We start from the raw sequence: 26,999 nt of genomic DNA, 5'->3' as shown, positions 1-26,999 counted from the left end.
GCAACTGCAAAAGACTATTACCTTTTACTTTTATTTTAGTATAGTTTGTTAAAACCACTTCCGCGTTCTATGGCACTTTTCTAGATTTGTGTTTAGATTACAAACTATAAATCCCCTTCATTGTTATGGAGGAAGGGTTTAGAATTTCTGCGAGAAAGCTTCTAGTTTACACTACTGTATCTTGAAGAAATATTAATAGAAAGAGGAACCATTGTTATTTTACTTATAACCTGAGTTAAGAGTTGTCAGATATTATCATCTTAATATCATAACTATGTTTATCATTTGAATGGTTACTATATTTGTGTTTTTCATATACATTTCTGCAATTGATTAAGCTTTATCACTACTGATGTGTTTAATTGAAAACTCTTAAGTATATGAATGAACTGGAATATCTGATATGTGTGATGTCTTTTCAACAACTAATCTAGTTAACTATTTAATTAGATTAGTCATATTTATATGTTTTAACCTTGCAAACAATTTGATAATCTATATTGTCATATTTAATGTGAGATCTTTATAAGTCACATATCCAGAAAAAGATTTCCCAAGATAGAATAGTTTAAGTTTATATATTTATGTTTCTTAGTTTCACTTACATAATCAATCCCACACTTATATATATATATATATATATATATATATATATATATATATATATATATATATTATATATATATATATATATATATATATATATATATATATATATATATATATATATATATATATATATATATATATATATATATATATAGATATATATATATATATCAAATCCATTTTTTTATATCTTTCATTAAGGGAAACTGGTCCCACAATCCTAGTCAGTGCCACCATTCCAAATGGATAAGGAGCTGCCCTAAGTTCTGGACCGGGTGGTTTTCCCAAATGTTGAGGCAGATATTTTCCAGCCTTCAACATTTTTGGCGCTAGAAGGAGGGAATGCAAACTATGAATGGCAAGAAGATCCACTTTTAAATGAAAAGGTCATTTTAAGAGTCATTCTCCCTCAAAATCGCCACCAACTTCCAGATCAAATTCCAAATCTCCTAATCCAATATCAGAAGTTGTTCAAAATTCCACTAAAACTCCTAGCACACTTCTAGAGTTAGTTGGCCAAACTTCTTCTCAAATACCAACTGAATCCCCTGAATTTTAGTCTTTGATCCAAAAATTGGAAGGAATTTCTATTTCTGGAGAGAAAATTGTCCAAAGAAATATATATGAAGGAAGTGTCTCCTCATCCTTACAGTTTTCTTGTGTATTAACTAGATCCTAGAGTGAAAAAATTGGATTTAAAACTTTTGAATTACCATTAACCACTCATCGGAGAAATAAAATTACTCCATAAAATCATTCTTCTGCTAGTGAGATTACATCACCATATTCCCTTCTTACTCCTTTTCTTGGTCCTTCCACTTCCACATCCTCTTTGCCTTCTTCTAATCAACCGCTCATCCTATCCTTTTAGATTCCTCAAACACAATTGTCTAGTGTAACTATAATTATTATTGCTATAATAAAATCTTCCACAATGACTCAAACTCTTCCATCTCCTTCATCTGCTACTACTTCTACTCCAAGTACTCCCAGAATGGCCAACGTACCATGGAATAACCTTGGGGAAATACATATGGCTCCACCATTACACCCTCTTCCCAAACGCCCAAAGAGGTGCCTTCCTAAGTTTAATCCCAATGATGACCTCCCTATACTAGAACATATTCAAAATTATATGTTATCCATCAATATGAACTAAGTCACTCAAGAATATTGTGTTGTTAGACTCTTTTCATACACATTTAAAGGATCTACAGGATCCTGGTATTTTTCTCTTCCTTCTGGATCAATAATGAATTAGGATATGTTCGAAGAGCATTTTTTATTGAAATTTGGTGATGACCAAACAACTACCACTTTGATTAATGATTTATCAAATCTTAAGACCAATTCCAACGAAAGAATCAAATATTTTAATTCTAGATTCAACAAATTGCTAAATAATATCTGAACCACTTCTAGACCAAGGACTGATGTGTAGATTGAATGGTATATCTATGCTCTTCCTTCAAATATTTCTATGTTCGTAGATAGAGCCAACAAAACAGTTATGCTTGATAACATGAAAGAAGCTCTATATGTAGAAAAGAGAATCCTTGCCCTTGAAAAGAAAATTGCACATGATGAAATAAAGCAAGACAAAAAGTTACTTTCAAATATGAATTCAAGAAGAAATCTCCCAAGGATCCTTTTGACTTAAAAGGATTAAAATAAATTTTGAAAATAATGTCAAATGAAATGGTAGAAATTAAAAAACGAGTAGTTGAAACCTCTAAAAATCCTTTTTGACCTTTCAAAAGGACTCAACCATCACAGTCAAAATCAATTGCCACTATATTAAATGTAAAATCTGATCAAGATGATGAAGAGGAAGAATCAATTTTATCTGTTGAAGAATCCGTAGAAGAAGAGTTAGCAAAAGCTTATGGTTTATGGGATTTTATCCTAACTACTTCAGAAAATGATGAAAAAGAAGAAGCCCTACCAACAAGTACTAAAAGTAAGGGACTTGTTGATTCATATCTAGAAAATCAAAAACAAAATTCCCCTGCTCTTCTTAATAAATAAAAAAGTGTAATTAATAAGTCTTCTACTCCTTTTTATACTCTCTTCGAACTACTCCTAAATCTCCTTCTTTATCCAAGACATTCATAATCTCTGACACTATGGAATATAATATTGTTGAGGACATGAAAAAGGTCAAAGGCAACATTTTTTTTATGATGTTGGTAAATTAAAATATCAGCATAAGCTTTTATTTAAAGAATTGAATGGAATTCCTACATCTCCATTACCTACCGTTGTCATTACAAAATATCAAAAAGGACAAATAAAACTCCTAATGTATCTTCAGATAAGATTGACTCATCGAATACCATTTTTGATCGAAGATAGATCAAAGTCTCATAATCCTCCCTTCTTATTAACTTTCGATTTTTTTTTTTTTAAAAGTTCATAACTATCTAGTAGATTCTGGTGCATCATGAAATGTCATGGCTTATGAGGTATGCCCTAAATTGAATATCTCACCACAAAAATATGTTTTTCAGATTGTTCAATTAGATCACACAAAATTCAAAGTTTTGGGAGAAATAAATTTTGTTTTAATAAGATTAGCTTCCAATCCAAAGGTTTTTCAAATAATAGATATAGTAGTTGTGGACATTCCTGAATTTTATGGTCTTATTCTAAGCAGAGATTGGTCTAAAAAACTACATGGTTATTTTGCAACTAATTGATCACACATGTGGCTTCCCTACAATGGAAAACCCAATCAAATTCATGTTGATAGGGAAAAACACATGAAACATTTAGTGATTGATTTTGATGAAGAAAACGAATCAATAATTTTTACAAACAATATTCTTAGAAATTATTTCTTTGAGTCTTTCTTTGGGAATTTGCAGGCATAAGAATCTCCTTTTTTAGTTGACCTTGTTTCATCTCAAATTGAAAATTTCTCCTAGATATTTTCTAAGTGTATTAATGTTGTAAATAATCTTGTAAATAAGCATGACAACTCATTTTCAACCCTTTATTTTGATGGATCGAAATCTAATGAAGGAGCAAGATCTGGTTGCATTTTGATTAATCCTCATGGATAAAAAACTATGTTAGCTTACAGATTAGAGTTTGACGTACCAATAATGTTGTCGAATATGAAGCATTGATACATGGCTTACAAAAAGCTATTAGTCTTGATATCAAATATCTCAAAGTTTTTGGTGACTCAGAAATTGTTATCAAACAAGTTAGAAATAACATCCATTTTGTTTCTAGTCACCTTAAGCATTATCAATCCTTGATCGAGGAATTCACATCTCATTTCACTACATTCAACATAGCTCTTATTCCAAGAATACAAAATTTTAGTGTCGACCTCCTAGAAAATGTTGCTTCCAAAATCATTCCATCTGAAGATTTCAATCCAGATAGATTTTCTATTGAATTGATTTTTCACCCCTCCATTCCAAACAATATTACTAATTCATGATTGTTTAATGATGACAATGACATATTGAGTTTTCTAACATCTAAAGGGTCTTACTAGATTATCAGTGAAGATGAACATGACAAATAGTTGAATAAATATTCTGAGGAAAATTCTTTACCTAAACCTATAGTTAAACTGGAAGATTTATATGACTTGAAAGATAGGTTCAAAAGAGTAACTAATTGCAAACTTCAAAGTTCAACTCAGAGATTTGAATTAGTTAACTTAGGATCTGATCTTAAACCTCAGAACATGAATTTGGGCCTTGGAATTTCACCAAATGAAAGATCTTCTTTCATTCATTTGTTGAAAAGATACAAGGATATATTTGCATGGAATTATGATGATCTAAAAACCTATGACACATCCATCATTCAACACACTATTCCTATGCTTTCAAATGTCAAACGAATCCAACAAAAGCTTAGGAAAATCCACCCTAACTTGGAAACTCATATTAAAAATGAACTGAATAAGCTTCTTAAAGTTAAAATAATTTTTCCAGTTAGACATTCCAAGTAGCTCTCAAACCTTGTGCTCTTTGGAAAGAACAATAGGGATATTCATATTTGTATAGATTTCATAAATTTAAACAAAGCCTATGAAAAGGATAACTTTTCTCTAGCTCCAATGGAACAAATTTTACAATCTATTGTTGGTTCTATATTAATGTCTTTTTTAGATGGATTTTCAAGTTACACTAATATTCTTGTACATCCAAATGATAGACTAAAACCCACATTCAGGACTAAGTGGGGGACTTACGCTTATCAAAAAATGCCTTTCAGACTGATTAATATTGAGTCTACTTTCCAAAGATCTATGGATATTTCTTTCAAGGGTTTGATCAATAAGATAGTTGTAGTGTATCTAGATGACATTAAAATTCATTCCAAACAAAGAGGTAATCATTTACATGATTTAAAACAAATCTTTGAGAGATTTAGAAGGTTTGGAATCTCCCTAAATCCTAAAAGTCATTTTTTTCTCTTGACGAAGGAAAACTTCTAGGCTTTATAATTTCTAAAGAAGGAATCTACATAGATCCAGATAGAATTAAGGCAATATATGAAATCCCCTTGCCACACAACAAAAATCCATGAAATCCTTCCTTGGACAAATTAATATTGTTAAGATATTTGTTCTAAGACTGTACTTCCTTTGTAGGCCATGATAAAGAAGAAGTCAATTTTCAAATGGGGGATGATTGAAAGAAAAACATTTGAGTCAATAAATCAAGAAATCATTGATTCCCCTTCGTTATCAAATCCTGATTTTTCCAAACAATTCATTCTTTATACTTTTTCTTCCCAACAATCTTATGTAATAGTCCTAACTCAACCTAATGAACAAAAAATAGAGGCCCCAATCTCATTATTTAGTTCCAATCTACAGGGAGTTGAGCTCAATTATTCATAGGTTGAGAAGAAATCTTTCACAGTATTAAAGTCTGTAAAGCATTTCAGGCCTTTCCTCCTGAAGGCACATACAAAATTAATTGTGCCTTTCCCTGTTGTGAGACAATTACTTACCCAGAAATAATTAGGAGAGAAAATATCCAATTGGGTTACTGTCGTGTAGGAATATGACCTAGATATTAAACTAGGTAAAATTGTCAGAGGTTATGGTTTTTGCAGGTTAATTAGTGGAGCTGATGAGAACTCAGCTAATGAAGCTTCAAGTAATAATTTCCAAATCACAAAGGTATTTCCCATCGATACTGAATCTTGATATGTTGATCTTATTTTTTACTTGAAAAATGGTTATGCTCCATTAGAACCCAATTATAAGAAGAAAATAATTCTGAGACTCAAATATAATCAATATCATCTTTTCAATGATGTCTTACTTAGAAGGAATTACGATTCTGTTTTGCTGAGACGTCTAGAGAAATATGAAGCTGAAAAGATTTTACAGGAACTACATGATGGACCAGTAAGTGGACACTATGGTGGAGACACCATTGCTCATAAAATTCTACATGTTGGATACTATTGGTCGACTTTATTCAGAGACACTCATGGCTATGTTAGAAAATTTAAATTCTGCCAGACTGCTTTAGGAAGACAGAAGAAACCATCATTAAGTTATGGTATGTTCTATGCTTATAAAAATTTACTTATTTTTCTTATTATATTCCACACATTAGAAATCACATGTACATAAAGTAAAGTGTAGATAGAACATTAAACGATCGACAAAAAATAAGCCAAGACAAGAGACACAAGATGTGGCGGCTAGCCAGGGACAAACCCCACAATGTGTGGCGAAACCCTTTGATCAAATCTTCTTTTATCTTCAATAATTCAGCAGAGAGAAATAGTACAATAAATCTGATTTATATCAGCAATAGCAAACCCTAGATCAACAACATCAACATTAGCAGCTTCATCATCAAACTAGGGCAGACGATATTTCACAAATCGACTGTCGGATCGGCTTGATTCCACCACCAAAAGTTATGGCTTTCAAAGGAGGTTTAGATGAACCTACAACACAGTTCATATGAGGATATATTCTGGTCCACGCAGGTCAAATTTTACTTCTGCAGTTGCAGCTTCAGTTTCAGCAGCTTCCTTCAAACTAGGGTAGTCGATATCTTGCAAACCGTTTGTTGGATTGACTTGATTCCACCACCAAAAGTTGTAGCTTTCAGAGGAGGTTCAGATGAACCTACAATGTAGTTCATATGAGGGGATATTCTAGCCCACATAGGCCAAACTTGACTTCTGCAGTTGTAGCTTCAGTTTCAGCAGCTTCCTTCAAACTAGGGTAGTCGATATCTATCAAACCATCCATTAGATTGACTTGATTCCACCACCAAACGTTGTGGCTTTCAGAGGAGGTTCAGATGAACCTAAAGTGTAGTTCAAATGAGGAGATCTTATAGTCCACGTAGGTCAAACTTTACTTTTGTAGTTGCAGCTTCAGTTTCAGCAGCTTCTGGCTTCACGTGTGTGACGGAGAAACCCTTTTCTGCGCAGTAGAGAAGAGACTCTTTTCTGCCCAGTAGTGATCAGGTGCTCATGTCCTAAGTGTCGTAAAATGCTCAAAATTTAAAGTGATTAGAACTGGTTCAAAGTTGAATGACTAGAAAGTTCTCGTCTTCCCGATTCCGTCTCTGCAAACGGTTTGAAAAACGGTCGCCGTATGAGGAAGTTATGGCAAAAAGAAGAATTTGTCCATAACATTAGAAATTTTAATTTTTCAAAAAAAAAAAAAAAAAGGAATATTCCGCCTGGCATGAAATCCGAGGCAACCACCAAACATTAAATGTAACTGCAGTTAAGTTGGCGGAATTTTGGCAGCAGCGCCAAATTTGGCGGACCCGCCATAATTGGCGAAGCTATCTGGAGTTAACTAAAGTTAGCTGGAGTTTTTCTAGGGAAAAACTGGAGAAACTTTAAATGGCCATAACTTTAGCTAGGAAAGTCGGTTTTGGACGATTTTATTTTTGATTTTGGGTATTTTGCACCTTCTTAAGCCATTGGCACAGGTTTCACAGCCATTTGAGGTCATTTGCAGGTGTTTTTGCTTCGTGGAAGTTCCAGGAGCCACTAGGGCCAAATCAGTTTGGGAGCTGCATTGGGAATTGTGCAGCCAGTGAATGTGTAACGAAGGTCATTCCTGAAGGTTTTCAGCATTATGAATCCATTTCTACAGCTCGTTTTGCCTTCTGAGGCATTCTTCTCACTGTTTAGCTTCAGGGAAGCTTTCAGGGCCACAAGGGCCATTTCAGGGATTGACTTGTTTGGGGGCTCTGTTCATCTGTTTTTGGTGATTCAAAAGCCTATGTCTGCTATTTTCGACCTTCTGAGTCTAATGGTAGAGGTTTCAAAACCAATTGAGGTCATATTCACCTCTAAATTCTCCATGCAAGTTTAAAGGGCCACCAGGGCCAATTGGGGAAAGTACTGTATAAGGTACAAAATTCACTGTTTAGTGTTTGGGAAAGAGCATGTTTGGCTAATTCCTATCTTCTGATTTTGTATTTACAGTCAGATCTATCCTTTGAGACACCCATATTCTTGTATTAGCCTTTGTAGCAATTTTAATACAAGAGGACAAGCCTAGTTGGAGAGGTTTGGTCCAGCAGATGTAGCCCAGAGGGGGGGGTGAACTGCTTTATCATTTTTATGTCTTTATTTGTTGAAGATGATATGCTAAAAAAAACTGATATAAAGTATTAAACAGCAAATAAATATAACTTGCATACACACCTAATCACCTGTTCAACTGCAGAAAGTTACTTGTCTTATTCCGCAAGACCTTAAACTTCAAGTATGTGTATGTCAAAGACTTCTAAGTGTTTACTTTGTTATTTCTTTAGGCAGAGCCTGTAGAGGGCCAGGTAGCCTCTGGAACTCATCCTCTTTTTAGAGGTGACATGTCCGGTGAATGCCCCTACAGTCTATCTCTGTATAAGAAATAAGAAGTTTATACATTTTTAGAGGTCATTTGGAGTGTCTAGCTCACAGTTGAAATTATTGGAAATGGATACCTTGCACCCTTAAACAAGTACATTCCATTTTTCAGATCAGATGGTATCAGAGCACTAGGTTTGCTTGACTGACATCACTAGCTTGATTGTGTAGCTTAAAAGGTGTCTTAAGCAGTGTTGAAGATTGACTGCTTTACTACTTGTTGTTTGAGTTTGCTGAAGCACTTTTGTTCATTTGTATAATGACAATTTCCATAAGTGAGTTCTCAAAATCGTCCTCCTTCACAAGATTCTTTGATGAAGGCTTGAAGCAAGAATTTTTCATCATGATGAATATGGTGAGAGAAATGTATGAGGATGAAAGAAAGAGCTCTAGACTTCAAGAGCAGTTGAATTCCATGAGGGAAGAGAATCAGTTGCTTTCTAATCAATTGCATGAAATGGAAGGCCAACTTCATATTGCAAACATGAAGCTGGAAAGGATGTATGAGTTGGAGACACAACTCCTTGTTGACAAAGAAGCCTTAGCCAAGTATCAGCTTGAAGAAGAGGTAAACAATTCTAGTTTGTCTTCAAATTCTGATAAGAATGTTTGTGTTGGTTCTTTTGAGAAACATACCAGAGGCATAGGGTCCAAGTTGATGTCCAAAATGGGATATGAAGGAAAAGGATTGGGCAAACATGCACAGGGTATAGTTGAGCCAATAATGGTTGAGGTAAGGCCTAAGAATTTGGGTCTTGGCTATGGAAAATCTTATGGAGAATGTTCTAAAGCAGCCATGAAGGCAATTGAAACAGTTCCTAGAAGGAGTTTCATTTCAGGTTCTCTATCTCAAGGTTGTAAAGGTTGTATCCTTGAGGAATGCAATAGTTTGAAACATGCGTTGCAGGAAGAAGGTGTGCATAAGCATGCACTTGAACAAGGAAGTGGTGAATGCTCTAAAACCATTGAAGGGATTGATGGTGTTCCAAAAGGAGCTTCTTCTTCATTTGATTCACCTCCTCATGAAGGTAATGAAGGTGAAAGAGAAAGGTATAAATCTGATTTCAATCATATTTCCTTTGATCATGTAAAGCATGGAAAATTTCCACACAAGCATTGGAAAAGAATTGCATGTTCTTTTTGTGGTTTGTTTAACCATAGTGTTTCTAGATGTTGGAAAAGAATGGCAACATGTTAGGGTCCCACCCTAACCCCCTTATTTATGTCATGGGATCACGTCATAGTCAAGAGTCAATAAAGCCCATATTAATATTTGTAAGTGGTTAACCCGCAATTAATGACGGGACCACAGTTAGTTGCAAATGGGCCGTAGTATTAGATAGATGGTATTAATAAAACCCACGGTATCGGCCCGTGGTATTGCATGTATAAGTCATATATAAAGGATAGAGACTCCCTGCGAGGAGTATCGTGTCTTATTTTGTAATCGAGCCCTGCTCTATTGGAGGTTGCCCCCTCGAAGAGGCAAGTGAACATTACTCTCTGAATAATAAAATCATTACTATTCTGTGTTCTGGGTATCTTTTCTTCACATATTCGGTATTGGGTATCATTTTGTGCAGGTTAAAAGCATAACAAGTGGTATCAGAGCACTTTCCAGGGCTGGTGGGATCGCCAATTCTTAGCAATTTTTTTTTTTTTTGGCTAGAGACGTGTTCCGGCGTCTTTAAACCACGGGATCTGTCGTTGAGCGCATAAACCTGCGGATTTGGGGAGGCATGCATGCAGGAAATACAAGAGGTGGTCACGTCTGTTGGACTCCCTTGTAACCCCTGTGGGTACCCCTTTGAGTAGTAGCGCATTAGACAAAACCGCGCACGGACTTTCTTCCACGTACCCTCTGGGTATATCGGAAGCCACTAGGCTCCCTTGAAACCTCGCCATAGATAAACCATCGGCCATCTTGTGGCTACAGTACACCGAGAACAGCACTCGGAGAGATTACTCGCCCGTACGATAGGGTAGTCGGGTTGTACGGCTAAGGGTACGGTCGATGCTCCTTAGTTAGAGCCCTGAAACATTGGGCTGAGTACTACTGCCAGACCCTTATGTATATTGCGATCTGTAGCACCTGACACTCCTCAAGACCGTAGTTCCCTTTTCGCTCGGGGGATCGCACATCATCTATTCCAGATCCACTGGTGCAAAGGGGTGCAGAAGTAGCCGACATCAGTCTCGCAGTCTCGAGTTCGCAAATCAGTCATTTCGATCTATTAGAGCCAGCCGATCCGCATTCAGATCTCTCAGATCCACCAGATCGGAGTTGTTGTGAAGGGTTCCTATACCGAGGTATAATTTTCATAGGAAGTTTGGCCGCATTGACATTTTGAGGATTTGTGCTCTAGCCCATCAGAATCAGGACGACAAGCTGAGCAAGGTGGTACCATTCAATTATTAGTGAAAAAACTTTTGGCGGTCCCAATTTTTCATCAGGTGGGTGTATGGTAGAAACTAGAGCTCAAGCAATGGCCAATGAAAGACTGGACGAACTTGACAAATCCATCCAATCCATCAATAGGCAGCTTAACGGACTATCTCTCCAGGTCCAGCAGTTACTCCCGAAGGACAAGGAGCCAGCCCACGAGGAGGCGTATAATGACAATGTATACAATGAGGGTAAGTCTAGCCACTCTCCTCACGTCTGGCACACCCACCCACCACCCAGTCAGCGACCTCCCAAGTTGGATATGCATAAATTTGACGGTTCTCACCCATCCGCATGGATATGACAAATGGAGCAGTATTTCAAACTGAATCATATCTTCGATGATGCAACTAAGCTTATGTTGGGGAGCATGTACTTGGACAATGAACAGTGGCAATGGTGGGAATGGCATCAACGTTGCAATGGACCTTTTAAGATGTGGACCCAATTTACCAAAGCTCTTCAAGACCGCTTTGAACAGGAGGACTCTTTTTTGGGTCGTCTTACTAAGCTCCGACAGACAGGTACTGTGGATGAATATATTACAGCTTTTGAAGCCTTAGCCTTCTGCACTTGGGGTCTCTCAAATGATTTCTACACGGAATGTTTTATCAGTGGTCTTAAAGAAGCCATCAAAGCTCAAGTCTTACTGCACCACCCTCCCACTTGGACAAAGGCTTGCAAGGTAGCCCGTAACGTGGAACGTGCATTAGCAGCCCAATACAGTCGCCCAAATTTCCCCACTAAAGGTCGTCTCCCACAGGCTCACAACACGACTCAAACACTTAAGGTCCAAAAGGTGTCACCGGCGGAAATGGCCGAAAGAAGGAAGCAAGGACTATGTTACTACTGTGATGAAAAATACTCCCCAGGTCATAAATGCAAGGAGCCCAAATTTTTTCAAATAGATTCCACTGACTACAGCTCAACAGAGGAAGATCCACCACTTGAGGAACATGAGGCGCTAGAAGAAGACAACCCAAAGGAGAATGTCTTTGACGAACCAGTTATTTCTCTGCATGTGTTGGCAGGGATTTCTTCCCCTCAAACTCTCAAAATCAGGGGTTTTCTTAAACATCGCCCAGTAGTAGTCTTGATTGATAGTGGAAGTACCCATAATTTCATCCATCAAAAAATCGCAGAAGCAGTGCATTGTTTTGTAAGAGCAGTTTCTAACTTCCAAGTCCAAATTGCGGATGGGGGCACAATGAAATGTGAAGGCCACTGTGAAAATGTCAAACTTCAAATGGGGGATTATCAGTTGAAAACCCACATGTTTGCCATACACATGGGGGGTTGCGACATTATCCTCGGTGCTGAATGGCTCCGCACGCTTGGGTCAATCACAATGGATTTTCAGGAGTTATATATGAGTTTTAAGCAGAACAACTACACACATACCCTCCGTGGACTCCAGGCGGGAGCCCCCTCTATCATCAGCTCGCATCGGATGGAAAAATTGTTAAAAAAGGGCAATCATGGAGTGGTAGCTCAATTTAATGCCATCCAGGTCGTCGAAACCAAGTCTCTGCCAATTCATCCTGAGATGCAACAGATTTTAAATAACCATCTGCCGGTCTTTGACAAGCCTCATGAGCTTCCACCCTCGTGAGGGGAACATGATCATAGCATCACCTTGGTTCCAGGGGCCCAACCCCCAAATGTGCGGCCATACAGATATCCGTTCACCCAAAAGAATGAAATAGAAAAAATCATCAAGGAACTTTTGGAAGCAGGTGTCATTCATCCCAGTATTAGTCCTTATTCATCCCCAGTGGTCATGGTACTCAAGAAAGATGGGGAGTGGTGGATGTGTCCCGACTTCAGGGCCCTCAATAAGTTGACAGTCAAAGATAAATTTCCCATTCCGGTGGTTGACGATCTGCTGGACGAACTCAATGGGGCTCAATTCTTCACTAAGCTGGATCTTCGCTCAGGCTACCACCAAATTCGCATGAAGGAAGTCGACATTCCCAAGACTGCTTTCTGAACTCATGAAGGCCATTATGAGTTCCTGGTCATGCCATTTGGGCTTTGTAATGCCCCCTCTACTTTTCAGAGCCTTATGAATCACATTCTCAAACCATATCTCAGGAAATTTGTCCTTGTCTTCTTCGATGACATCCTCATCTATAGTGGCACTTGGGCTGCACATCTTCAGCATGTAGATCTACTCTTACACCTGCTCCGCAAGCATAAATCATTTGTCAAGATGTCCAAGTGTGCGTTTGGCATGGAAGAAGTTGAGTATTTGGGCCACATTGTGGGGCGTGAAGGTGTCAAGGTGGATCCCAAAAAGATCCAGGCAATGCAAGAATGACCTCAACCTAAGACTTTGAAGAGCTTGAGAGGATTTTTGGGTCTCACAGGCTATTATCGTAAATTTGTCCGCAACTATGGCCGCATAGTGAAGCCCCTCACTCAACTCCTAAAGAAAAATTCCTTCTTCTGGAATGAGGAAGCACAACAGGCATTTACCGCTCTCAAAAATGCCATGTGTTCCACTCCAGTCTTAGCACTACCTGACTTCACCAAATCCTTTGTCATTGAATGTGATGCTTCGGGGACCGGTATTGGGGCAGTCTTAATGCCAGAAGGGCGACCTTTGGCCTTCACAAGCCAACAACTAAGTGGGAGGAATCTGGGCCAATCTACCTACGAAAAAGAAATGATGGCCATCTTACATGCCGTCGAGACCTGGCGACCTTACTTATTGGGGCGACGTTTCCAAATCCGCACAGATCATCACAGTCTTAAATATTTTTTGGAGCAATGCCTATCCTCCCCACAACAAAATAAATGGCTCGCCAAAATGCTAGGATATGATTATGAGATAATTTACAAGAAAGGGAAAGACAATAGTGTAGCAGATGCCTTGTCTCGCCAATTTGAGGAAGAAAGTACTCTGCTAGCAATTTCCCTCCCTATTCCAAAATGGATTGAAGAGGCTCGCAAGGAATGGTTTTCACACCCCAGGCTATCCCAACTCATTTCTCAATTGCAGGTAGATCCAAATTCCACCAAGGGCTACTCGTGGTAGGATGATATTCTTCGCTACAAGGACAGAGTCGTAATATCCCCAACATCCACCCTCAAAGGTCGCATTTTGGCAGAATTGCACTCATCGCCCATTGCAGGACATTCGGGCTTTCAGAAGACGTATGCTCGCACCAGAAGATCATTTTTTTGGACAGGCATGAAAAAGGACATCCTTACTTTTGTAGCAGAATGCGATGTCTGTCAACGCCACAAAGGGGAAACAGACAACAAACCAGGCACATTACAACCATTGCCCATTCTGACATCCATTTGGATGGAAATTTCTATGGATTTCATTACAGGTCTACCAAAGTCCGGAAACAAGTCAGTCATCATGGTGGTTGTGGACTGACTATCGAAGTATGCTCATTTTTGCGCACTACCCCGCCCATTTACACCAACTTTGGTCGCTCAATATTTCATGGATTTTCAAATTGCATGGCATGCCCACTTCTATTGTGTCCGATCGCGACCCGATATTCACCAGTAATTTTTGGCAGGAACTCTTCAGGATACAAGGCACTCAACTAAAACTCAGTACTTCCTATCATCCGCAAACGGATGCTCAAACTGAAGCCATCAACAAATGTCTAGAAACCTACCTTAGGTGTTTCACTTCAGAAAAGCAACACCTTTGGGTACAGTGGTTACCTCTAGCTGAATGGTGGTATAACACCAACTATCATGACACCACCAAAATGACTCCCTATGAAGTAGTATATGGTCAACTTCCGCCTTCCCCTACTTCTTATCTCAAGGAGTGCTCCAAAGTACAAGCAGTGGATCAACTCCTACAACACCACGCAACCATGCTCGCCCATCTTAGAGAGAATCTTCATCAAGCTCAGAACCGCATGAAGCAACAGGTAGACCAGCATCGCTCAGAGAGCCAATTTCAAGAAGGGGATCAGGTCTTTTTGAGGCTGCAACCATATAAGCAAACATCACTCAAAGACAAGGGTTGTCAGAAGCTATCTCCAAAATTCTATGGACCATACCAAGTACTTCAGCGCATTGGAGAAGTGGCTTACAAGTTGGCTTTGCCACCTACTGTAAAAATCCATCTAGTTTTCCATGTATCATTCCTCAAGAAAGTGATCAGGAACAATTGCCGAGTTCAAACCAGTCTACCTGAATTGGACGAAGAAGGGTCAATCTGGCTTCAACCCGAACAGGTTCTAGACATAAGAAACAAACACCTGCGTGGCCGTGTGATTAAGGAAGTCCTAGTCAAATGGAAAGACACCTTTCCGAAAGATGCAACTTGGGAACCAGCCACTATTCTTCAGCAGTTTCCGTAGCTTCAGCCTTGAGGACAAGGCTAGTCTTAAGGGGGAGGGCATGTTAGGGTCCCACCCTAACCCCCTTATTTATGTCATGGGATCACGTCATAGTCAAGAGTCAATAAAGCCCATATTAATATTTGTAAGTGGTTAACCCGCAATTAATGACGGGACCACAGTTAGTTGCAAATGGGCCGTAGTATTAGATAGATGGTATTAATAAAACCCACGGTATTGGCCCGTGGTATTGCATGTATAAGTCATATATAAAGGATAGGGACTCCCTGCGAGGAGTATCGTGTCTTATTTTGTAATCGAGCCCTGCTCTATTGGAGGTTGCCCCCTCGAAGAGGCAAGTGAACATTACTCTCTGAATAATAAAATCATTGCTATTCTATGTTCTGGGTATCTTTTCTTCGCATATTCGGTATTGGGTATCATTTTTTGCAGGTTAAGAGCATAACAAAACATGCAGGAAACTTTTGAAGGAAAGGAGGCAAGAAGCCAAAGTTCCATTGAACACTGCAAATCATGCTGTCAAGAAGATGAACATGTGTTGCACTTATTGCCATAAGCATGGATATACTGCTGAAAGGTGTTGGACTCTAAATCCAACAATGCTTCCACGAAAGTTGAAGAAATTGGAGAAAGAGTATGGCAAGAATGGGAAGGAAGTTTCCATCATTGATATGTGTCAGGATGATACACATGTTGATATCGATGTGCAGTTAAAGGAAGCGCTTTTGAAATGGATTGGTAAGAAATGGTTAGAATTCTTATCCAATTGAAGTTGCATGTCTTTTGATTGAATGCATTTCTTTGTTAAGGGAATGCAAGTTGCAGGATGGAAAAGCTGAGTATGAGACTCACTTTATCGCAACGAAAGTTATATTCATTTCAACGTTGAAAGTACATGTACATGTGATCGAGGATATTGTACTTAAGAGAAAATTGAAGGATAAACTGCATGCATGAGAATGATATGCATGAGCACATGGATCATGATGATTTCCTTGTATTTTAAACATGTCTGTGTGATTAACTTGAAGGGTTGATTACTTTGTTTTTAACCATGCATGTAATGTAATATTGACTTGGAAAAAGTTAATTTGATCTCCAAGATTGTAAAGAGGAGAAATGATGAGGTGTTTCATCTTTGTAAAAGCCTTCTCATTTGGGAGGCAACTCTTTTTCTGGAGCGGAGGTGCCGTGGATGGGCATCGTGACAGCTAGCAAGCCCACATGTTCAGGAGAATATTTCAGCTCATATATCAGCAATTTTCATTGCTAGTTTCTGTAAACTTTCAGTTTGTTTGGCGAACAAGCTTGGTCGGGATTCGACGAGTACTTGGTTTATGCAGCAACATTCGCCATGACGACAGTTGATAAGGCAGGACATTTTGGCACCAGTATGCTCTTTTGGCTGAATGGAAGAGGATATTTCTGTTCCTCAAGTGTTGTACAGTTCATTTCAGAGATTTAGTGAGCTTTTGGGGACCAAAAGCCTTCTCATTTGGGAGGTGTGATCAAGTGCTCATGTCCTAAGTGTCGTAAAATGCTCAAAATTTAAAGTGCTTAGAACTAGTTCAAAGTTGAATGACTGGAAAGTGCTTGTCTTCCCGATTCCGGTGCCACAAACGGTTCGAAAAACGGTCGCCATATGAGGAAGTTATGGCAAAAAGAAGAATTTGTCCATAACATTAGAAATTTTAATTTTTCAAAAAAAAAATTAAAAAAGGAATATTTTGCCTGGCACGAAATCCGAGGCAACCACCAAACATTAAATGTAACTGCAGTTAAGTTGGCGGAATTTTGGCAGGAGCGCCAAATTTGGCGGACCCGCCATAATTGGCGGAGCTATCTGGAGTTAACTAAAGTTAGCTGGAGTTTTTCTAGGGAATGAAACTGAATCTAAGCATAGTTTTTCATTTCAAGCTTGTGTAAAAATGAAACTGAATCCAAGCATAGTTCCCTACGGTTCAAACTCATCTAAAAATGAACCCATTTTCAATTTTTAACCCTCGTGATTGCCATTCTATCAACCTTTTCTATTAGGTGAGGAGCCCTGTAGTGGCTAGTTTCTGGCTTCCTGTAGAAGCCGTTTTTAAACTTCCTGTAGAAGCAGACGACACCGTTTTAGCCTGCTTGGCTGAGAGTGCCTTTTCTTTTAGCTTGGCTGAGGCTGCCTTAGAGGTGCCCTCACTGGTGTGGACTTTTTCAATCCTTTCCACCCTGCTCTGTAGTATTTTCTCCCTGGGTGTTGGTGTGGTTTTATCACCCCCTGTTTTGGTAGCTTGGCTTTTTCGTTGTGTTCCCTTCAGTTCTTTCTTCAATGTTGTGCCCAGGGTTTCATGTCCTTTATCTTCCTCCTTTATCTGATTGTGCTCCTTCTCCTCGCTGCTGGAGGAAGTAAGCTCCTTGACCAAAATTCGGATGTCATCATCCTTAGACATATTCCGAAAAGTTTCCCAGGAGAGAGGGACAGTGTAAGTGTGGAGTGCATCTTCCACGAGGAGCTTGATGAGCCCATGATGGGCTAGCTGGTCTGGCATTCCCGCGTAAAGGATTTTAGGCTACTATACCTAGCCTACTATACCTAGCCTAAAATCCTTTACTTCAACAGGATTTCTTAAGCCGACATACAAGGCTGGATTTTATTTGTATAAAGACAATAGGTTGTTCCATATAGATTTCTTCATGCAAGTCCCCATGCAAGAAGGCAGATTTAACATCCATCTGATGGACTTCCCATTTGAAAGAGGTAGCAAGGGAAAGAACAAGGTGGATAGAGTTCATTTTGGCAACAGGGGAGAAGGTTTCGGTATAGGTAATGCCTTCAACTTGTGAAAAACACTTAGCAAGAAGATGAGCTTTATGTTTATCAACATTTCCATCTGGTCCATACTTGGTTTTGTAAACCCATTTTCATCTAACAAGTTTTCGTCCCTTTGGTAGAGGAACAATATTCCATGTATCATTTGCTAATAATGAATGATATTCTTCATTCATTGTTGCATCCCAATCTAGATGGCCTGAAGCTTCTAGAAAGGTGTCAAGATCATAATTAGATGAAGCTTGAGCCAGTAAAGAAGAGGCTCTATCGAACTAAGAACGTGTATGTCATTGATCTGTAGGATCACCAGCAAGAGCACCTGCTGCATCCCGAGTAGCACAAAACCATTTTGGAAGCTGAGGAGCTGAAGGAGGATCTTGAGAAGGTGGGGGAGGATTGTCATCCTCACTTTCATCATCTGAAGAAGAAATATTTTCAAAAGTAGAAGAGATAGAGAGATGTGGCACATCTGTCAAACTAGGCTCGTAGGCCGATATATTTTCAGCAAACTTTACATCTCTTCTATTGATAATTTTTTTTAACTTAAGTGGAATAAGTCTGTATCCTTTGACATCTTCAGAATATCCAACAAAAATACATTTTTCACTCCAAGGTTCTAAAGATTTATGTTTCTCATCTAGAATATGGGCCCATGCTTCACTTCCAAAAACATGAAAGTGACTTACATCTGGTTTAATTGAGCTCCATGCTTCTTCTGGAGTAATATTCTTTAAAACCTTAGTAGGAGTGCAATTTATTATGTAATTTGCATAGTTAATTTCTTCTGCCCAAAAATTAAGACTAAGTCCTTTAGATTAAAGCATACAATTAGCCATTTCCTTTAAGGTGTGATTCTTCCTTTCAGCTACACCATTTTGTTGTGGAGTATATGGAATAGTATGTTGCATTTGAATTATATTCTTAGTGCAAAAGTTGATGACTTTTTTGTTAACATATTCTCTGCCATTATCAGATCTTAGCTTAAGAATTTGATGTCCAAATTGTTTTTCAACAAAGGCCTTAAAGGCCAAGAACATGTTAAATACTTCACTCTTGATTTTTAAGAAGTATACCCAAGTGCATCTAGATAAATAATCAATGAAAGTTAAGAAATACTTGTAGCCAGAGAATGAAACAACTAGAAGTGGACCGCATAAATCACTATGCCCAAGCTATAAAGGGGTTGAGGTATGCCAAGAAGCACATTTTTCAAAACTATCTCGATGATGTTTTCTGAGTACATATCTAAAACAAACACCATATCTGCAAGATACCATTGGAAGACCTATCACCATATTTTCTTTACATAGATTCTGAAGGGAGCGATAGTTTAAGTGACCAAATCGCTCATGCCAAAGTTTGCTCACTTCATCATTATAAGCAACAAATATTGAGGGAAGACTTGATGACCCAAAGTTGTTAAACTTATACAACCTTGTAGAATCATTAGGAATGCCAGTAACTAAAATCCATCTAGGATCTCTTAGGTCCTTAATTACAACATCGTGAGCTGAAAATTCAACGATTTTACCTTCACCTGAATGATTCATCTTATATATAGATAGAAGGTTGCAGGATAAGGTTGGAACACATAATACATCATTAAATTGACCATTGTCTATATGAACAGTTCTAATCCCTACAACACTAAGAGATCTATCATCACCAAAATATATATTTTTGGAGTTACAATCATTTAAAGAAGAAAACATGGCTTTGTTTTTGGCCATGTGATAAGAATCTCCAGAATCAATGAGCCACTCATGAGAATTAAATGAAGAAGATACATTTAGTGCATATCTAGACCGAGATGTTTGACAACCACATGCAGAAAGTGTTATTCATGAAGATGAAGTTGAAGTTGAAGAGTGCTCCAAATGGATGTTATGCTTCTTCATTGTTGCTTCCAAGGATTCCATCTTCTTAAATCATTTGGATTCTAAGTGGCCATCTCAATTACAAAAGTGGCAATGTCTATCAGTCTTCTTCCCTTTTCTTTTATTTGCCTTATCATTTTGTTAAAATGATTTTTCATTTTGAGGCTGAAATTGCTTAGGACCTTTGTTTGGTTTAGGACCATTCTTTTTAGGATATGGCTTCTTAGGATTCTTTGAATTTGGTTGCTGCTGGGCGGCTAAGGCTTTCTTAGAAGAGTTTCCAAGATTAAGAAGACCAAGGTGTAAGAGTTTTTCTTGTTCTCTTATTAAAGAATCACAAAAGGAATTAAAGGAAGGGGACTTGTAGTCTGGTCCGTAAGAAATGAAGGCTTCTCTTGTAGAATGGAAGGTGGAAACAAACACAGAGTAGGCTAGTCCTAACTTAGTAAGAATGGAATAGATAAGGTTACTGTCTTCTTTCTTAACCTTAGCACCTTCCAAGAGAAGTCTAAGGGTCTTGAACTTGGACAAAAAATCTTCAATGGAAGAAAAATTATTGGGATCCAATGTACGCAACTCATTTTCGAGTTGATGGGCTCTAAGTTCATTTTTAATTCCAGAAAATTTAATGACCCGTTTCATTGCTTCATTAGGAGTATCAAGTTCTGCGATAGGGAATCTAAGGTCTAGAGAAATAGACATCCCTATAAACCCACGTGCTTGATCTTGCCTATTTTCCCATTTGGCTGTCTTATCTTCATCTTTCTGTATGGTTTCTTAGAAGAGCAGTCTAACAGGAATGGCGGTGGTAATTGGGCAATCAACGAATAATATCGCTGAGTATAGCGCGTTGATAGAACTCCTCTCTGATGCCATCACCCATGGCATACGCCGACTGATCGTCAGGCTAGACTCACAACTCGTGATACTACAACTCAATGGTATATATTCTGTCCGCAATCCAGCTATTTATCGTATGGTTAAGATTTTGGAAAGACAGTTTGATTTAATTCAATACCAACATATTTCCAAGAACTTAAACACATTAACCGACTCATTAGCAAACTATGTGTTAGATAGACATTTGCGACATTTATAAAAAAAAAAAATGCATCATCAATGTTGTACAAGTGGATCATATAACTCAACCAGAATAAACCCCGAAAATCAAAATATATGCATAAAAGTTGTTTATCGTTTACACATAATGTTTTGTAACCAAGACAAAATTGGTCGCATGACCCAAAAAACTCAAAAATGCTAGGGGGCACCCTAGCCTAGTGATGCTCATGATAGCACGTCACGGCCTGTGCAATCATGCGCAAGAGACGAGTCCATCGTCTAGGCCCACCAGTAGTATGCCGCTGCAACTGTAAAGGTAACTCGTCGATCCGTACATCCGGAATACCAAGAGTAAGGCTCTCAACCTGCTCCTGCACAGCTGTAAGGGTCTCGGCCACATCAAGGTCGCGAAGAATAACCCTCCCAGCAGGCTCCCCTGCTGGGGCAGCGACTGGTGCTCTCAGGCGAACTGCTGGACGAACAGGACCAACATCTGCATGCACACAAGAGTTTGATTAAAGTCTTGACAGAGTAAAGCACAAAAACATTATGAATGAAAACAGTAAATAGTGATATGGTCGAAGATTTTACCAATAGCGCCCCACTGTTCGCCATCCGGTAATACCAAATCCGGATCACCTCGGAAATCCATGCCAACATATGGATACTCGGAATAGACCATCTCCTGACGCTCGAACCACCTGAAGAAGGTATCAGTGAAAGTAATCTGAGGTTGACCAACATGCCTAGACATGTGATCAACCCATCTCTGCATGCGTGGCTCGGTGGGAGAAGGCAAGTCGAGTGCAATATACTGAGGCTGCATCAGTGGTATTTTCTCCAAGGCAAAGGCAGTCAAAATAGAACCAAATCCAAAGTTCTTTAGCTTCCCGTCCTTTACCTTGGTCAACTGACTTTTCATCTGAAGAAGTACTGCATCACACCAGTTGAATACTTTCGGTTGGAGACACTCCAAGGCGTGTTGCACATAAGATTTGTTGGCGACATGAAGAGATGCACTACCGGCCATCCTACCAATAGTATACAGAATGGACCTGAGAGACCTGTCAGTAATCTCACGGATAACGACCTTACCGTCTCTGCTCGGCTGGGAACCTTCCCTACAATACTGGTAGACATAGTCTCTCACGGAGTTATTCCCCCGGGCCGAACCTGACAAAGAAATGGGGGCACCCTGCCTTGACAACCCAGTCAAGAAGTAAATGTCTACGATGGTCAAGGGGATGGATTTGCCCCTAATCTGGAATACTTGGTTGATAGGATCCCAAGCATCAAGCATATACTGCAGTAAGGAGATCTGTGCTCTCATGCTAGAGATACGGAAGAACTTCAGCAGGCCACAGTTCCGCAGTGCGTTCACCGTGACAGGATCATGGAGGGCAATCATGTCCTCTTCTTCATGTTCTCGTTCTCGCCATGTAAGGGACATTTTGCTCAAAGGTCCCTGCAAAACAAACAAGAGAATGAGTAAGATCCTGGATTTGATGAGAAACTGGCGAAATTTCATCAAAAACTGTGCAACAGAACCAGTTTTCTGTGCCCAACGCAGGTAGCAAGTGTTCTACCTGCGTTGAAGGTCAAACTGCCTTAAGGCAGCTTGACATTCAACGCAGGTTTCGAATGGACCACCTGCGCTGATGGCAGGGCGCCCTGACAAAACCCCAGGTGCTCAGGAAGACAAGGAAACAGGCACAGAATGGAAAAATGAAACCATGAAAAGAAAGAGCTAGGGTTTAGCTCCTACTTGGTCCAGACGGTGCCGAGAATCGTCCACAGAATCTCCCGAAATCAGCTGGTGAAAATCAAGGGGGAAGAGGCACCTCCAAAGCTCCAACAAACCAAGTTCAAATGAAATGGTAAAATGAGAGGTAAAAACACTTTTTAATTTCTTTCTACGTAGTTCAAGGCGAAATATTAGGGTTTTAATCTCATTTTCAAATAAATGTTATTCATTTCTAACTAAGTTTGATGTAGCGATTGAGAATGCAGTACTATCTTTGAAAAGAGAAAAACTAGTTATGGTAAAAGATCAAAGTTTGACCATATAAATCGAGCAGTTTTAGCATAAAGTTCATGCTCGTTAAAAAATAAACGCAAGATCCGAGCAGTTTTAGCGCATAGTTCATGCTCGTTAAAAAATAAACATAAGTTTGAGCAGTGTTTTTCCGCGTTCAAGCTCTTTAAAAAATGAACCTATCCCGGTAAATAACCATTGTGTACGTAACCTTATCAGCCATTAAAGCCTTGGTTGTGTTTGCACCATCACCTCCACTTTTCATTTGGCCGATCGTTCACCTCCATATGATTGTTTACCCATTTTGAGGAACAGCTGCGAAGAGTGATTTCACCTAGCCATCCTTGTGACACTGCCGTGATTGGAAAATTCCAACCTGTACCTGGAATCAGCTGCTAACCCTGTTCATCACTCGTTCCTCAAAAGATGAGTCTTCTTTAAGCTCTTTTCATCTGACTCGTAAAATATGAAAAGATTGCCGAGTTTTGGCCTTCCAGCTCGTTAAAGCGACCGGAAGTGCTATCCCTCCTCTAGATTTAATCTTTTTGGACCTGAGGGATTATTGCACAAAAAGATCGAGCGCTTGTTTTGTTCGGCTCGTTAAAACTATCGAAAACTCATCCCTTTTGTATTGTTCTATACTTTTTCGAACTTAAGGGATTAGATGACGAAAAAGGACTTTCGGAGTTAACTTTATGTATCTTTTCAGACTCTCTAAAAATGAAAAGGACCGAGTTATCTTTGTCGTTAGACTCGTTAAAATCATTAAATAGCGACAAACTTGTCTTTAGACGAGAACGAGTTTCACTATCGCTAGGCTCGTTAAAACATAGCGATGGGCTTGCCCGAAGGGCAGGTTATAGAACAAGCATATGTTATCCTCCTCAAGCTTGACAAAAATAAAGAGGTACTGGTCAGCAATGACTGGGGAAAAATTGGGAGAAACTAAAGAAAACTTTGATGGTAGCAAGTCGCTCTTGAACATGACACTTTTCCTCCGTACCACAATCGGGTTGGGTTGTTTCATTCACCGGTCACATCACCATGGTCTCGCCATACCATCCATAATTGGGGTAATGCTACCGATCCATCGCATCAGTGTCGCCATATGTTCAAGAGAAGTCGTTCAGAAAGAGTCAACCGGGTCCCATCCACTGCCATACATTATCCTTCATCCATTCATGACCGCCACCCTGAATCATATGTCACAGATCGTTTTCACCTCCATCAAAATCATTAGCTCCGTTCCGTGTCACTGATGTGGGATTCATTAAGGCCCTCCTTTGACGGATCGCTTCTTGTCGACATCAGCTCATTATCCAAGAAGTTGATCTAGGAACAACCCCTTCACTACTTTGAAGCTTGCATGCCTCAATGGCAAGTTTCTCACTTCCGGCGACATGTATACATCAATGACCTTCGACCAGAAGATTTTGCGTGGTGTTCGACGCCAAGTCCTTTATTCACACCACGTGAATTGTACTGCAGTACCTTGAGGGTCATTATCATTATCTGTGATTCCTCTCGTGCTTGATAACGGTTTACCTCATTGACCGGTAATCAAGCGATGCCTTTCCATGTTCGACTTCAGAACAATTCTCACATGGATCGACTTGTACTTAGAGTGAAGATCGAACGAGTTTGAAGACCCCGGATCTAGTTTCATCCATCCGGGCTGCGATATATATTCAGGAAAGATAAAAACATTTGACATGTACATCATTGCAGCAGATGATCATCCTACTCAAAGGATGATAATTTCACCAAAATTATCAGTCTACCATCAGACGATTGTTTGTTCTATGTACAAAAATGAATTTATAAAGCTGAGCATGGGAATGCCCGCCTCATCTAGATCATGAAAGCAGTATGAAAAATAATGTATTGTATTGTATCTTATTACAGGTCTCCTCCCAGCAAATGGATGAACTTCGGACCCTCCTGGATAAAGCATTTCACCCGATAAACGACCTCATACTTTAGGGGGCAACTGTTATAGAAATTTTTGTGCCTTACAGCATTGAGCATGAAATGTCCATAATCTAAGGGATCCAAAGTCCCTAAACATGTTGTTCCTACCCCTAGAGGAACAAGGCTAACAAACCACAGCAATTCACAGAAGTTCTCCACCTGAAACTGCTCAAAAACAAGTCAATTCAGGATCATGTCAACTGCTCCATTGACCATCTGCGCTGAATGTCAATGGCTCCACTGGCTACCTACGCTGAATGTCAACTCCAACACTGGCTACCTGCGCTGAGCGAGATTGGACATGTGGCAGGCTCATTCCTCAAGGTGTCAGAACCCAGGAAGCTTCCAAAATGACACTTGCCTCAGGGAATTTGACTGGTGATGAGTAAGAGGTTCCAAATCTCCAAGTGGAAGCAAGAACCTCCAAGTGGAATCAAGAACTAACAGAGGGAGAGGACACTAGTCAGATCTCAAGCTGACTCATCCTCTCTCCAAAACATCTATATATAGATCTCTCCTCCATGAGATCTAGAGGCTGGAATTTTGTTATTGCAAAGAATTGCTGTTGGTTTGAGACTGGAATCATTGTGTGCTTAATGCTTTGAAGGGAGGTGAAGATAGGAATTCCATTCTGCTGGGAAGGAGATGCTGGATTGGAACCCTCTGGGTTGTATCTCTTCCTGAACCTTGTTATTTATCAATAAAGCTATCTCGGTTTTCTCCTATATACTGGTGTATCTTTGATGTATGATTGCATTAGTGTATTTGATTTACTTCTAATCCTGAATCATTTGTGAATATGAATATCTGCCTTTGTGTTGTGTTCTTCTCTTGTCGCAAGTAGCTGTTCTCTTGTCGCAAGTAGCTGTTCTCTTGTGATCTCGCAGGAATCTGTTGAAGCTGGGCGAGCGAGGAGGCAAGTAGCTGTGAACACCCAAAGAGAAGAGGATCTAGATCGAGAGGCAAACGGAAGACACCGGTAAGTCTATTGATCTCTCCTCTTTCACATTTCATAAAGGAAGAAACTAGAATAGCTGTCTCTGTTTTTTGCTAAGGCACTGTCACACCTTAGGTGGATAGGATCATCCTGCATAGGCATTTTTCCCCACAACAACTTGTATGATAGGAAAGCTATTTTCTATAGAGCTAAGAAAAAGTATCTACTTGTCAAAGATGGAATCGAATATTTTGTAAGAGCTCATAAGCTCAAGAATAATTACACTCTCATAAACTCAGGGCAGATGAAAGGAATGATAAATTCATGCAAGCAGTTCTTACTAATTGTCGTAAAGGAAAAGAAAACTGATAAAACCAATGTATTTGAAGGCTGTAATACTAATCAGCAAGCTGATATAGAAAAGATTGTTTCAGAGTATGATGTCTTGTTTCAAGAACCTCAAGGTCTGCCACCCAAAAAGGGAATAGTACATGATATTATTTTGCAGCAAGATGTTCCTTTGCCTAACATTGGGATGTACAGGTTGTCTGCTTTAGAGAATGCTAAAATCAAGAAGCAGGTGCAGGAGTTGCTCGAGAAAGGGTTCATTAGGCCTAGCACATCACCATGTGGGTCACCAATTGTTTTGGTGAGAAAGAAAGATGGCTCGTGGAGAATGTGCATTGATTACCGGGCACTAAATAAGATAACGATCAAGAATCGTTACCCCCTTCCTCACATAGATGATCTTTTAGATCAATTGAAGGAAGTTGTTTATTTCACCAAGCTGGACTTGCACAGTGGATACCATCAGGTCAGAGTTGCAGAGCAAGATGCATGGAAGATTGCTTTCAAAACAAAGCAGGGATTGTATGAATGGCTGGTTATGCCTTTTGGCTTAACTAATGCTCCTGCTACTTTCATGAAATTAATGAATGATGTACTCAAACCTTTTCTTGATGATTTTGTTATTGTGTATCTGGATGACATTTTGATTTTTAGTAAGACGTGGGAAGAACATCTAAAGCA

This window comes from Pinus tabuliformis, chromosome 2_1 (assembly GCF_031772625.1).
Source record: "Pinus tabuliformis cultivar Carrire ecotype Pingquan chromosome 2_1, CPIR1, whole genome shotgun sequence".
Classification (NCBI taxonomy): Eukaryota; Viridiplantae; Streptophyta; class Pinopsida; order Pinales; family Pinaceae; genus Pinus; species Pinus tabuliformis.
Note: the sequence above shows the minus strand (reverse complement) of the source record.